This window comes from Cyprinus carpio, chromosome B13, assembly GCF_018340385.1.
Source record: "Cyprinus carpio isolate SPL01 chromosome B13, ASM1834038v1, whole genome shotgun sequence".
Lineage (NCBI taxonomy): Eukaryota > Metazoa > Chordata > Actinopteri > Cypriniformes > Cyprinidae > Cyprinus > Cyprinus carpio.
This window is the reverse complement of record NC_056609.1, coordinates 26,963,769-26,978,330: the sequence shown is the minus strand read 5'-3', so window position 1 is coordinate 26,978,330 and position 14,562 is coordinate 26,963,769. Positions and strand designations below refer to the sequence as shown.

General features: G+C 36.4%; 1 long non-coding RNA gene across 1 annotated transcript; it reads left to right on the top strand.

Moving 5' to 3' along the window:
* The first annotated feature begins 1,768 nt into the window (after positions 1-1,768).
* LOC122139359 lies at positions 1,769-14,083 on the top strand. The gene is made up of 4 exons (XR_006156215.1): positions 1,769-1,921; positions 2,012-2,118; positions 7,954-8,058; positions 13,164-14,083. It is a non-coding gene; the product is annotated as an uncharacterized LOC122139359 (long non-coding RNA).
* The last annotated feature ends 479 nt before the right edge of the window (positions 14,084-14,562 follow it).

Below are 14,562 nucleotides of genomic sequence, written 5' to 3'. Positions count from 1 at the left end.
ATGGCGAGGTGTGGTATCACAGGGCAGGAAGGTGACTGGTCTGTGGTGGGAGCTCTGGTTTCTTTAGATTGCATTCACTTAGTACTACTGCAACAATAATAGCATCATGTGGCAATATGATGTTTTAAGCATTTTTGGTTTATGATGTGTTTTGACCAATTTAGAAGAGCAAATCTCTTGATAATTAATATTCTGTTATTTACTCCAGGGTTCCCACACTTTTTGGCCTCTATGACCATCCCTATTGTATGGGTTCAACAGACCTTAATCAGTTTAGATGCCATATTAAATTTAATGCACAAGGATAGACTTAAAAATCTTTATAATGGCACATGGGTCTTAGATCATGTCATTTCCACAAGTCACAACTTTAAAACTGTTTTATGGACTTACCTTATGTGTTGCTAAAGCAATGCTCTACCACTGAGCCACAGGAACACCACAGGATTTAGTTTACATTTATGGAAAGGGACTTACATTGCACTCAAAATAAACATTTGTTCAATTCATGCATTCCCTCGAACCCATGAACTTGACGTTGCTGGCATTGCATTTCACATTTTGAGCAACAGGAATTTCAAATCTTTTTGATGTGAAGTTATTCCCTAAAGAATCATTCAGAACAATTTGGGAACCAATTCAACCAATAACTAGCAAAATCTATATGATTAACTATTTTACAGCAGAGCATAACTAGACAAATGTACTTTTCAGACTGTATTTACTTATTTTATTATTAATTTCTTTAGTAATGTCCACAAATTTGAGGCCTTAAAAACACTATTTCTGAAATATTCTGTCTGCATTTGTGATCGGAGAAAGGACAAACAACAAGCGCTACTCTACACTGCTCAAAACTCGCGTTTGAATCATCAGTGGCAAATCCTTTACATATGAAAACATACTTACAGACTGTGTGTCAGAAATGCCATACTGTCCTAGCAAAGTTGGAATTGCCCCACTTTATAGAAACAGACAACGGCATCGTAGGCTACTCTTCCAGGAAACAGTCCTCATCCTCCGTAAAATGTGCAGCACACATCTGAATATTTGGGTTGAACTGTTCTGGAACAGTGTTGTAAATACAACTTAACCACTGATTTCTAGTTGTGTCCTCTTTTGGAAGGCCAAACACAGCGTCTCCACAACGTGGTGCCAGCGGCAACAGCGAGAATAAAAGTTACGCCTTCTTTCTTTACGTGAATATCTGGGCGGCGTTATGCAAATGTTCCCACACAGTAACGTAGACGTGGGGGAGTTTAAACGAGGTGTTATAGGTAGGTGTGGTTGACTCTTAAATTTTATTAAGAATATCTCTTTGGATTTGAGACTTTAGTCTTTGCAACTTTACAGATCTTCTTTATGCACCAAGAGCTTGTAGCACTCCAAAGTGAAAGGAAAAACTGATATCGCATCATATGACCCCTTTAATTTTTTGACCATATCAACATGCAAAATATCATATATAGGCTTTAAGTTTTAAAATATTATACAAGCCAATTTATGTCTATACTTTGTTAATATACATTTTGATTGCAGAATTCAGTGTCAGAATTTAAATGATCCTGTTCCTGTTCAATGAATCATTTGTTTGCTGGAGAGGGCAGTAAATGATAGGATCAATTCTGCTTGTTGACCTGTTGAAAAAAAAAAATCTCCAAGGATCAACAGGACTGTCTCGTCCTTTCCCACGCTGAACATCTGACTGCCCCCCCTCCCCCCCCTTCTGTGAGAGAAGTCTGAAAACCGCGGCAATGGCCATCAAAAAACCAACAACTTCCTCTGTCGCCTGCTCACTTCCTGTTTCTGCGTCTGAGGGCCCAACGGTGCAGTGATGATTAGCTGGGCCTTTGCGTGACAATCAAGCAGCCAGACGCTCTTAGTTTCCCCCATTCAGACCGGAAGCAGCACTATTGCAACGGTAAACTGTTTCTCACTTCTGCTGTGACAGTCACACACGCTGTCTGAGCATCTTATAAAATGTGTATTGTTTTGCTTCTTATTTTTGCAGAATCATCTGTGAAATCTGTCTGCAGCCTTTCAAAAACAGGAAGTGTAACTGAGATCTGATAAAGACCCTCTCGATTTCATCTAGATCACATGGGCATCAGTCATCAGGTGTCTCACTGGGTATTTACTGCCCTCTGATTTCTCATCATTCTATTATTCACTCACAGCGAAGATAAACATGGGTTCAATTGCAATTTGTTGTGTCTAGCCAAGTATTAGCTACTGAGAGCACAAAACTATGACATTATACATTTTATTTGTAAACTTTATAAAAATAACTTATATTTGCATATGCATGGTTAAATTTGAATATGCATTTACATTTGCAAACTGCATGACTTTAAATCTGGGCTGGATGGGGTTTATGGTAATACTTTACATTTTAATGTTTACTGTAGAATCTGTTTCTTGAAGTAACACTAGTTAAACCATTGTACTGAGAAATAATTTGTGAAACACTGTTCACTCATATATTGCTAGTAAATTTCATAAAAAAAGTTATAAAGAGATGGCAAGTAACTATGGAAGACAAATTTCTGCAAATTGCTGCTTTTTATCCCACAATATAAACTTTTTTTTTTCACAATTCTAGGTTTATATTTCACAATTTATATTTCTTGCAGTTCTGAGAAACAAATGTGAGATAAGCACAAAATGTTATGATGGACGGTAAACTCTGAATTAAGAGATGTTAACTCAGATATTAACTGAAATATAAATTAGCATTCTGAATTATGATTGGACAGATCACCTGTCAATCAAGCTCCCCACAAAGGGTCAATTGAGTTTATATTTTGCAATTCTGAGTTTATATTTAAAAAGTATGATTTGTGAGATAAAATGTCAAATTATATTTCATTAAAAGCAGGGTTCCATGAGTAATATATTGAATAAAAAAAATTGTAATAACGATAAATATTCAGGTTTGTGACAGCACTTGTATTGACTTGGTACACAGGTACAGATAATTTTGACATCTCTACTGTTATGTGTGTGGGTTTTTCATATTTATTTATTTTTATTTTTTTATATATATTTTTATAGCATATTGGAAAGCCATACTCACAGAGATTAAAGTCATGACTCACTGCCTCTTTTGACTGTTTCTAAAGAACAAATGTGAGTGAACTGGTGTGAGCTCTACTGAATTAAGGTCTGAAGTTTCCATGAGTCACCAGACTTGTCATAACATCTGTCCATTTAACCTACAATTGCATTTATCACATTAGCATCAGATAGTACTGAGATCATTTTCCATGATCAGCAGACTCCAGTTATCGATGGAAGTTTTGACTATGCAAACAAAAATCAACAGCAATGGAGAAAACTGGCTGAAGATGATTTAGATGATGTAACTGCCCAAATACTTGGTGAAACTGGTTGACCATCATTTCTAGTGACAACTCACAATCAGGCCATCCAAGATGTAGATGAGTTTGTTACATCACAAAAACATAATAAAACAAAACAATAATCCACAATTTGGAGAAATTTAGCATTACATACTAAACCAATGGATCCTCTGCCGTGAATGGGTGCCATCAAAATGAGAGTCCAAACAGTTGATAAAACGTCACAATAATCCACAAGTAATGCCTTAATGTATTTGTTTATTACAAGCACACAGATTTTCACTTCACCAAATGTTAATTGATGTTCAGTCATGGCCAAAAGTTTTGTCAGTGACATAAATTGTTTTTCAAAGTTTGCTGCTTCAGTATTTGTAGATTATTTTTCCACGTTTCTATGGTATACTGAAAAACAATAATAAGCATATCATAAGTTTTAAAGGCTTTTATTGGAATTTTAAAAAAAATTATTATATATGTCAATATTTACAGTGTTGACCCTTGTTCTTCATAACCTCTGCAATCCACTCTGGCATGCTGGATATTAGCTTCTGGGCCAAATCCTGACTGATGGAGATCCGTTCTTGCCTTATTAGTTCTCGGAGTTGATCGCAATTTGTGGGCTTGTTTGTCCACTCGCCTTTTGAGGACTGACCACAGGTTCTCTGTGGGATTGAGATCATCACAAAATTCACCAATCCAAAATTTCAATGTAATGATCTTCGAGCCACTTCTTTATAACTCTTGCTTTGAGATGTGGTGCTCCATCGTGCTGGAAAATGCACATATCATCACCAAATTGCTCATGGATTGGAGGAAGTCACTCTTGCAGGACGTTTTGATACCATTCTTTATTACTGGCAGTGTTTTTGAGCAGAATTATGAGAGAGCCCACTCCCTTGGTTGAAAAACAACCCCACACATAGATGGTCTAAGGATGCTTCACTGTAGGCACAACACAGGACTCATGGTAGCATTCACCTTTTCTTCTCCGAACGAGTGATTTTCCAGATGTCCCAAACAGTCAGAAGGGAACATCAGAGAAAAATAACTTTGCACCAGTCTTCTGCTGTCCAATCCTTGTACTTCCTGCACAATTTCAGTCGGTCTTTGACATTTTTCTTTGAGAGAAGTGGCTTCTTTGCTGCCCTTCTTGACACCAGGCCGTTACCCAAAAGTCTTGGCCTCACTGTGCGTGCAGATGCTCTCACGCCAACCTGTGGCCATTCCTGAGCAAGCTCTGCACTGCTGAAGACATGATTCTATAGCTGACTCCTCAGGAGGAGACGGTCATGGCGCTTGCTGACACTCTGGTATGTCCTGAAGACTTCACTGCAGTCGAACCTCTCTCCTTGAAGTTCTTGATGATCTTGTAAATGGTTCTTTCAGGTGCAATATTCTTTGTAGCAATTTCCTTGCATGTGAGGCCATTTTTAAGCAAAGCAATGATGGTTGCACGTGTTTCTTTGGAAGTAACCATTGCTACCAAGTCAACAATGTTTGGAAGCACTTCTTCCCTCCTTTTATAGCAATCAGTCTGTTCTGCTCTTACAATCTAATTAGTATGATAGTGATTTCACCTGACTAGTTCTCATTCACACTTTCACATGTGCTGCTGATATGATTAGTCAATTAGCAATTATTTATGTAAGCTGGTCCTTTTGTGTTAGGATCAAAAAACTGTAAAATTGTATTAGCAATTTCACCAAAAATAAATAACAAACAAAAATAAAAAAATTAGCAATTATTTCAAATGCATCTGCACCACAACCATTTAAGCAGCAAACTTTGCAAAACACAAATGTCACTGCCAAAACTTTTGGCCATGACTTGTACTGAAGTGGTGTGGATTACTGTGATTTACTGTTTTTATCAGCTGTTTGGACTCTGACGGCACCCATTCACTGCAGAGGATCCAGTGGTGTGCAAGTGATGTAATACCATATAGTTTGTACTGTACCTTGTCTCCGTTAGTTGGCTCTCATACAGTGCTAAAGTAAAGTAGCAGTGAACATCACCTCTAAAATGCATAATCACCTGCCATAGGTAGGATACCACTTTGAGCCACTTTCACTGAGCTTCAAATGTTGATGCTATAAAATCCATAATAATCAAACAAGTTAACCTGAAGAGTTTAACAGGAAAAATGAGTTGAGAAGATCTTCTTGTGTGAGTCAGAGTGGTAACGGTGGTTCGTTTGAATGTTTCATGGCCTTTATATTCTCATGACGCCCACGTTTCACTGAAATACAGGTGAATTTTTTTTTTTTAACTTTGGGTTGTACCCTTTGTGTGTGTGTGTGTGTGTGTGTGTGTGTGTGTGTGTGTGTGTGTGTGTGTGTGAAATGGAAGGATGAAAGCTCTGAGAGGCCATGCATTATTTTTCCTGTCCGCTTTCCTTATGATCATGCCTAAAATCTGTCAAATTTACATTTATGCACTTGGCAGACACTTTTATCAAAAGTGACCTACATTGCATTGAAGGTATACATTTGATCCGTTCATGCATTCTCAAAAAAATCGAACCCATGAGATTGCTGTTTGTTGCATGCTTCATGCTCTACTGTTTGACCTACAGGAAATTTCTCTTGATCTCATCATAACTAAAGTTGTTTTCTCCGCTTCATTTTCTCATGATAAGAAAAAAAAAAGATGTCACTTGCCATTTTTCTGGTCAACCACAAACTATTTAATCGGCATCTGTCAAACATCATGCAGATGTCCCTTGAGTGAGCTGCCAATAAAACTGACCACATGTTCAGAATCTCTATAGTGACCGAGAAGATAAAGTTGTAATCTACAACAATAAAGTTCTCAAGTGTCAGACACTGTTTTGGAAGTTGATTCAGCCACTGACATAAAGATATTTCATCTTGAGTGAGTCTCTGAACAAAGTAAAAAATCTATTTGCTTATGTACAGTGGTGTGAAAAAGTGTTGCCCCCCTTCCTGATTTCTTATTTTTTTTCAGGTTTGTCCCACTTTAATGTTTCAGATCATCAAACAAATTTAAATATTAGTAAAGGTTAACACAAGTGAACACAACATGCAGTTTTTAAATGAAGGTTTTTATTATTAAGGGAAAACTAAATCCAAAACTACATGGCCCCATGTGAAAAAGTGTTTGCCCCCTAAACCTAATAACTTGGGCCACCCTTAGCAGCAAGCTTTTGCGATAACTTGCAATGGGTCTGTTACAGCGCTGTGGAGGAATTTTGGTCCACTCATCTATGCAGAATTGTTGTAATTCAGCCACATTGGAAAGTTTTCTAGCATGAACCGCCTTTTTAAGGTCATGCCACAGCATCTCAATAGGATTCAGGTCAGGACTTTGACTAGGCCACTCCTGCAGAACCCAAGTTCGCTTCAGCTTGAGGTCACGAACAGATGGCCGGACATTCTCCTTCAGGATTTTTTGGTAAACAGTCCACAGAGTATTTTCCCAAAAATCTTGGGGATCATCAAGATGTTTTCTGGCAAAACTGAGACGAGCCTTTATGTTCTTTTTGCTCAGCAATGGTTTTCGTCTTGGATCTCTGACATGAAGACCATTTTTGCTCAGTCTCTTTCTTATGGTGGAGTCATGAACACTGACCTTTGGATGTTGTTGTGGAGTTTTTTGTGATCTCTTGGATAAGTCGTTGCTGTGCTCTTGGGGTAATTTTGGTCGGTCGGCCACTCCTGGGAAGGTTCTCCACTGTTCCGTGTTTTTGCCATTTGTGAATAATGGCTCTGACTGTGATTCGCTGGAGACCCAAAGCTTTAGAAATAGCTTTATAACCTTTTCCAGACTGATAGATCTCAATTGCTTTCTTTCTCATTTGTTTCTATAATTTCTTTGGATCTCGGCATGATGTCTAGCTTTTGAGGATCTTTTGGTCTACTTCACTTTGTCAGCCAGGTCCTATTTAAGAGATTTCTTGATTTGCGAACAGGTGTGGCAGTAATCAGGCCTGGGTGTGGCTAGAGAAATTGAACTCAGGTGTGATATACCACAGTTTTAACAGGGGGGCAAACACTTCTTCACACAAGGCCATGCAATTTTGGATTTAGTTTTCCATTAATAATAAAAACTTTCATTTAAAAACTGTATGTTGTGTTTACTTGTGTTATCTTTGACTAATATTTAAATTTGTTTGATGATCTGAAACATTAAAGTGGGACAAACATGCAAAAAAATAAGAAATCAGGAAGGGGGCCAACACTTTTTCACACCACTGTATGTTGCACCAGTACATTTAGGCTATATTGAAATGTCTTTTGTTTCAAGAACAAAAAACAAAAAAACAAAAAAACAAGCAACATTTGAGTCAAAATCACAATTTCTAAGTGAAAATTGTTTCGGATACCATTTTTTTTTGGTATCTTGACTGATAACGTGGATGTATTTATCCAATTTAATTTAGTTTTATACCTGACTGTTGATTTAATGCATACTGAAATATTGGCATAAGAAAATATTCAGAACTGACTGAAATATCAAGATTTGTGTCTGAGTCTTAGAAATCAGCTTTTATTAAATGTTTATGCATTCAGTTTTGTTATATTCTGTCATTTTCTTTTCATTTGTATAATTTCTTTCCTGTCTGTTTCAGGTCGTGTCCCATGAAGGCAAATATTGCTCATCTGAAAAAAAAAAGAACCAGGATATTTCACAAAATGATGCCTTTGCAATCAAGGATGTCATGCACCTGCCTCAGGTAACATCTGGATCTAATAAACAATCACAATGTTGTTGTGCAGCTTTATTGTGGGTAACACATGCAGAAGGACGTCTTTGGCCTTTGGCCACATTGCATATTTTCAGCATCTTAAATTGTTTTAGTCATAATACTGTCATTCCATGCAAACTGCTATGTCAAGGTACAAACAGGTACAAGCAAACAAAAACACATTGACAACAAAAAGTGTCTCAGTCTGCTAGTGGAGAGAAAAAGTAGTGCAATCAGGCACATCATTTTATGTTAATGTACTGTATAAAATAATTAATTTAGTTGTTTGTAATTTGTAAAAGTAACTTTCACCAACCACCTTAAAATCGGTATTAATTATTGCATTTTTAAACCATTGCATTTTTTCATGCATTTAAAGTTACTTTCTCTCACTATAGTCTCGCCAAGTGTTGCATTTAACAAAAGGGTCTACTGAATGAATGAATGTTGCAACTATACGTTTGAGCGACAAACTATGAATCTGCATAAAAACTAGTCAGCTGTGTCGTTCTCTTTTGGCAGAGTGTGTGTTCATGCATTTGATTTGGTCTGATTTCCTGAGCTTTATAATGCAGAGTCTTTGCCCACAAACCTCTACTGTGGCCCCAATCACAGAGCCCACAGGAGTATTTGGCCCTTTTAACCTCCTACAGCAAACCTCTCATACTGATAAACAAACCTCTCCATTCTGCTACCCCATAAACACACATCGCTCTACTACTACACTGTAAAGACGACACAATGCACCATGATCAAACAAAATGACGCTTTCCTATGTATCCCTACATACCAAGTGAGAAAATTCAAGCATGCCAAGCAACGTTTTTCTCACCCCGTAGGTCGATTTTTTTTTTTGCACTGACTAATAAAGGGATGTTCACATGCACCGTGAGTATCGCAGACTGCGGACTGCAATATAGACCAGCTCATCTTGTATATGATGCTGCATTGTTGTTGAAAACAAAATGGTAGGAATTTAAAAATATGTATTTTACACAAATAATGGAAAATATGATTCAATAAGAAATGTTTATGGCTAGTAAGCTTTTTAAGTTGGTGAAAAAATTTGATAAATATTGTGATAATTGTTTGCATCCTAGTTACACACCACTAAATGTATACTAGAGTATCTCCTGATTAGTGTAGAATAATAAACAGTCTTATCATAACGTAAACAAGCAATGAGGCTAACACAAACAACCTGACGTCGTATCTTATATATGGAAAGTTACATTACTGTGCAAGGACAGATACAGAGAGAGAGAGAGAGAGAGAGCTGTTTCCACACACCCACGCTCAGGCACATATCGCAGTGGCGGAAACCAGACCTGAGACTATTGTCACGAAAGCTTCATGTTTGACACAAATGATGCAGAATTCAGCTTGGTGCGTTATGCATGTGTCCTCACAGTCAATTCCTTCGTTTGCGAGCAGTAGAGCTTTGACTAAAACCACAAACCCTGCAAACACCTGCCACCGTGAGACACACAGAGAACACTGACTATCTGCTCTTTGGATCAAACATTTGTTTGAGATGGTTCTGCGTGAATATTTCTCTCATGTTCTCAACAAAACAAAAGAGAACAACTACAGCGATTATGACATTTAGGCTGGGGATTAGCTGTTGAACAATAAAGTATGATCAATGATTTTGTCTACTATTCACTAGAATAATATTTAAGAGGAGCGTCTTAGTAATACTGTCCTATATAGAAGTAAATTGAACAACAACAACAACAACAATAATAATAGTAATAATAATAATAACTAATGTGTATGTGTATCTCTCGCGCTCTCTCTCTCTCTCTATATATATTTATATAAATATGTATTTTTAATTGTTATATTTTAATAATTCATATAAATGCAATTTCAAATTTAAGTAATAATTTCATATTAATTCTAATTTATATAATAATAATAATAATAATAACTAATGTGTATGTCTATCTCTGTCTCTCTCTCGCACACACACACACACACACACACTATATATTAATATTAATATTTTCATTTATATAAATTATTTATATAAATGTAATTTCATATTTAAGTAATAATTTCATATTAATTGTTCTAAAGCATATATAATTTTTTTGCACTAAAATCTTTACATTTTACATTCCTCTAGTACATTTCCTTTCTCTCCAAATAATGTATTATATATTAAAATAAATATTATACAATAATAATAATACTTTTTTATTATCGTTGCTGTTGTGATTTATTAAAGTGCCCTTATTATGGATTTTTGAAAATGACCTTTCATGCAGTGCGTAACACAGCTCTAAGTGAATGAAAACATCCTGAAAAGTTTTAAATCTGAAAGTGCACTGTGTATAAAGTTATTAGGCTTGTTTGAGATGCACCTCACCTCGCCTGAAATGTAGGTGAGAGCAGGCGGCTGGAGTGAGGGGAGGAGTGAAATAAGTGCAGACAAGACGAACAGTTCTGACCTCTTGAAGTGGAGCAGATACCAACGAGATCAAAGGGGGATATGGCGTTATTCACTCTCATGCGCTGTGCTGCTGATAAACATGATGTTTTTGTGCATCAGTAATAAACACGGATACACACGCCCCTAATGTATGACCCCTGTATGTCACTGCAATCGTCTTTACCTTGATTACAACCATCATTCATCAAAACTTGACTGGCGCATCACTGGCTTTATCCAACCAAGAACTGTAGTTTGTGTATCATATGCTCATGCAGCGGTCGGCTGTTTTGTGTTCTGTTCAGTCTGTATTTCACGCAGCATGATGAGAAATGGCTTGATGGTGCTATTTTTTGAAAAATATTTAAAAAATGAATCATAAAATTAGTGAATTAAAAAAAACTTTAATTTTAAGTTATTTTGCGTCTAAAGTTTAGGGCTACAGCTGGCTGCAGTTGCACTGCTGCTGGCAGCACTATTGCCAAATATCAGTTATTTTTCGCATTTTGTAGTGTTGGTCTCTACACTTTTTTTCAGGTCTCTAAGGACTTCGCCTTTATCTTTACATTTTTTGCTTGCCATCATGAGTCCACTCTCCTTCGCATCAGTTTCGGTTTATTTCAAGCAATAAAGATTGCATTAGTGTCCTCTTTTGTTGGCCATCAATGTCACTTAATCTGACACTTTTTCTTTGATGATAAACCAGCGGCCGTTCTGGACTTCTCCAGAAGGTCCAATTGGCCAGTCTGCCCCTGCATGAAACCAAATAAAAAAATAAAATATTTTATAAGAGAACACAGCATCATGGTTGTCTGATCCAGTGAGCATTAATCTGTGTCATCAGCCAGTCGTTTCCCATCATGCTTTTAATCAGCGCAGTCGGTGGAGAGCAACTGCGCTCAACTGCACAATCCAACACAGCCGCCTCGCCCACACTAGCTATACACTAGTGAGTTTTTTGGCACACGTCAGCATGATATCATAGCAAGGCGGATGTAACTTGGACACTTTTCTTACCAGCATGCATCTCACGGTGATCACTGGTGATCAGTTCTGCGCAGATTTTGCTCATCTCAAACAAGCCTATTGTCTCTCAAAAGAGAGAGTCGACTCTGAATCATTGAAACAAGTCGTTTTTTAAAACTAATCTCAAGTTGTTTCATGTTGACATCAACATGAAACGTTAGCATATAGCCCACCCACTTGTTGGTCTTTTTGCTGTTGGTCTGAATGAAAATGCAAATTCATTCTTTGCCACTAGGTGCAGCTTTTTGAGCGGTAAAAATAGCTGTTTTTCTGGTAATGCTGTACACAAAGCAGCACTGCGCTCACAAACACTGCTTTATCAGGCATTACAGACATGATGAAATGAAACTGAGACAAATCTGACCAATCACCACAGATTAGCGTCACGCAAAGGAGGGGTTTGGAAAAATGAATCGTTGAGCGAATCATTTGGGAGTCGTTTAGCAAATAAGGTAAAAATAAATGCATATTATAAGACAATGAAAGTGTTTTTTGACCTTGCATGCATGTCAACCTGTTGCTGGGGACTCCCAAAACCAAAATATGAACCTTTCATTACCCATAATAGGGGCACTTTAACATAATTAAATAATTGTTTAGTATATAAATTATATTTATGGTTCATTCTGGTGCGTTTGGAGAGAATATCTAAAATTATGCTTGGAAACACAAAGTACTCAATGCGCACCATTTTGCAAAAAAAAAAAAAAAATACAGGTTCCAAAAAACATGAAGCAGCACAACTGTTTCCAGCACTGATAATAAATCAGCATATTAGAATGATTTCTGAAAGATCATGTGACACTGAAGACTGGACTAAAGATGCTGAAAATTCAGCTTTGCATCACAGGAATAAATTATATTTTATACTTTATTAAAATAGAAACTGTTATTTAAACTGCAATAATATTTCACAAAATAACAGGGTTTTTTTCTGTATTTTTGATCAAATAAACAGCCTTGATAAGCACAAGAAACTTTTGTAAAAAAATATTTAAAATCTTATTCATCCCAAACTTTTGAACGGTAGTGTGTGTGTATAAATATATAATGTGTATATAGTCACAACTTTTATTATTGTATTTTATAGATTTTAGTACATGCTCACATCTATTTGCTGAGTAACAAAGGAAAGCAACTGCGCTCAACTGCACAATCCAAGTTTTTTGGCACACGTCAGCATGATATCATAAGCAAGGCGGATGTAACTGGGACACTTTTCTTACCAGCACACATCTCACTGTGATCACCAGTGATCAGTAACAAAGGAAAGCGTAGGAAACTGCTCTGTGGTCTCAAGAAGACCAACAGACCGAAGAGAAAATTGAGAGAAACAGAAAACTTTTATCAATAGTGCAACGTAATGATAATATCTCCAGTATAGAACATTTGCAGCCAGCACACTGACACAAAGAGAAACACATCAGATGATGATCACAAAAAATATATTCTCAGGCACATGAGAACACATACATGCACATGCAGTCATACGAACAGACATGTTTAGGGACAGGCATACACACACATGCTCATATAATGGTGAGTTTTGGATGTCAAGTGAGGACAAACTGACACCAAATTGAAATAAATCTCTTTATGTCTCACATGAAATGTACTCTCTGATTCACAGGACTTCTCTGAACCAAATGAGTGATGGGCCCAACTGAAAGCAGGTCATACCAACCGCACAACTAACCATGGAACACACACACACTTATACACTCACACACAGAGCCAGTTTAACATGGAACACAAACGCTCACACTTCACACACACATCCACTTTACCGTGGAACACTCATTTCTCAACCTGTGGTCACATCCCTACCCAGAATGCACTCTGGCTGCGGTGACTCATGACATTCTGATAATCACCCAAAAACTGAAGTTCCACAGAACTTGAATGTGTGTGTTAGTGGGGGTGTAAGGAAAGTGATGCACGGATTTACAAATGTACAGATAGATAGATGTATGGATGTACGGATGGATGATGAACAAATTAATGTTGAATTATTAATGGATATTAAATGTAATTTTCATTTGTTTCTTAAATTCACATTTTTACTCCAATTGCAATTTCTTTAAAAAAAAAGAAATCTTATTAAACCTTATGCACACTGATACCAGTATATATTAAAATTTTATATTGTTTACATATATTGTTTACATATTATTGGATTTAAATAATTGAATTACAAATAATTATGAAAGTTCTTCCAGTAACGCTAATCGAATGTTCATTCAGCGTTATCTGGTCTTTAATAATGTTCTCAAAACAGCACAATAACGTTATTTATACATTGTTTATGGAACTTTTATCTAAAACATTTCAGTTAGACGTTTGTCTGACATTTTTACATTTTCACTTCTTCCTCCAGAACATTCAGAGAACATTCAAAAGTAACATACCCATAATGTTTGCCAAATTATAAAATGGAATGTACTTTTAACATTCATATAACTCCAAAAAAGCATTTTACATTTTTTAAAAACATTTTGGACTTTCAGAGAACCATATTTTCATAAACTAATGGAAACATTGGCAAAACATATTTTTGAGCCATATAGAATTTTGTTGTAATTTTGTTACAATTCTGTGACAGTAAGACTTATTTTTTTAATGGTCATTTTAATCAAAATTGTAATCATCAGACTGCTTTTATCTGTTTATATCACATGTGTACATCTAAACACTGCTGAACTGTTATCTGTTGGATACCATTTATCGTTTCATTTCCCTATGTGAAGGTATGATTTTATCAGGGCTGCAGACAGCATCAGATTCCATCCACCTGACTCAGAAAAAACATTAACTCTTAAAGGTAACGATTCATTCATTGCATAACCAAAAAATGTGTGCACAGCAACTCTTTGCACAATGATTTGTGAAACTGTTGCTTAAAAAGCATGCTATCTTTCTTTACAATTCTTGCTAACCTGTTGCGTATTTAATGCATTGACATTCAAACAAAGCATTTAAGTGTGCAAATATAAGTTTTGCTGCTGTTGTATATTTGCTGTATTATATGC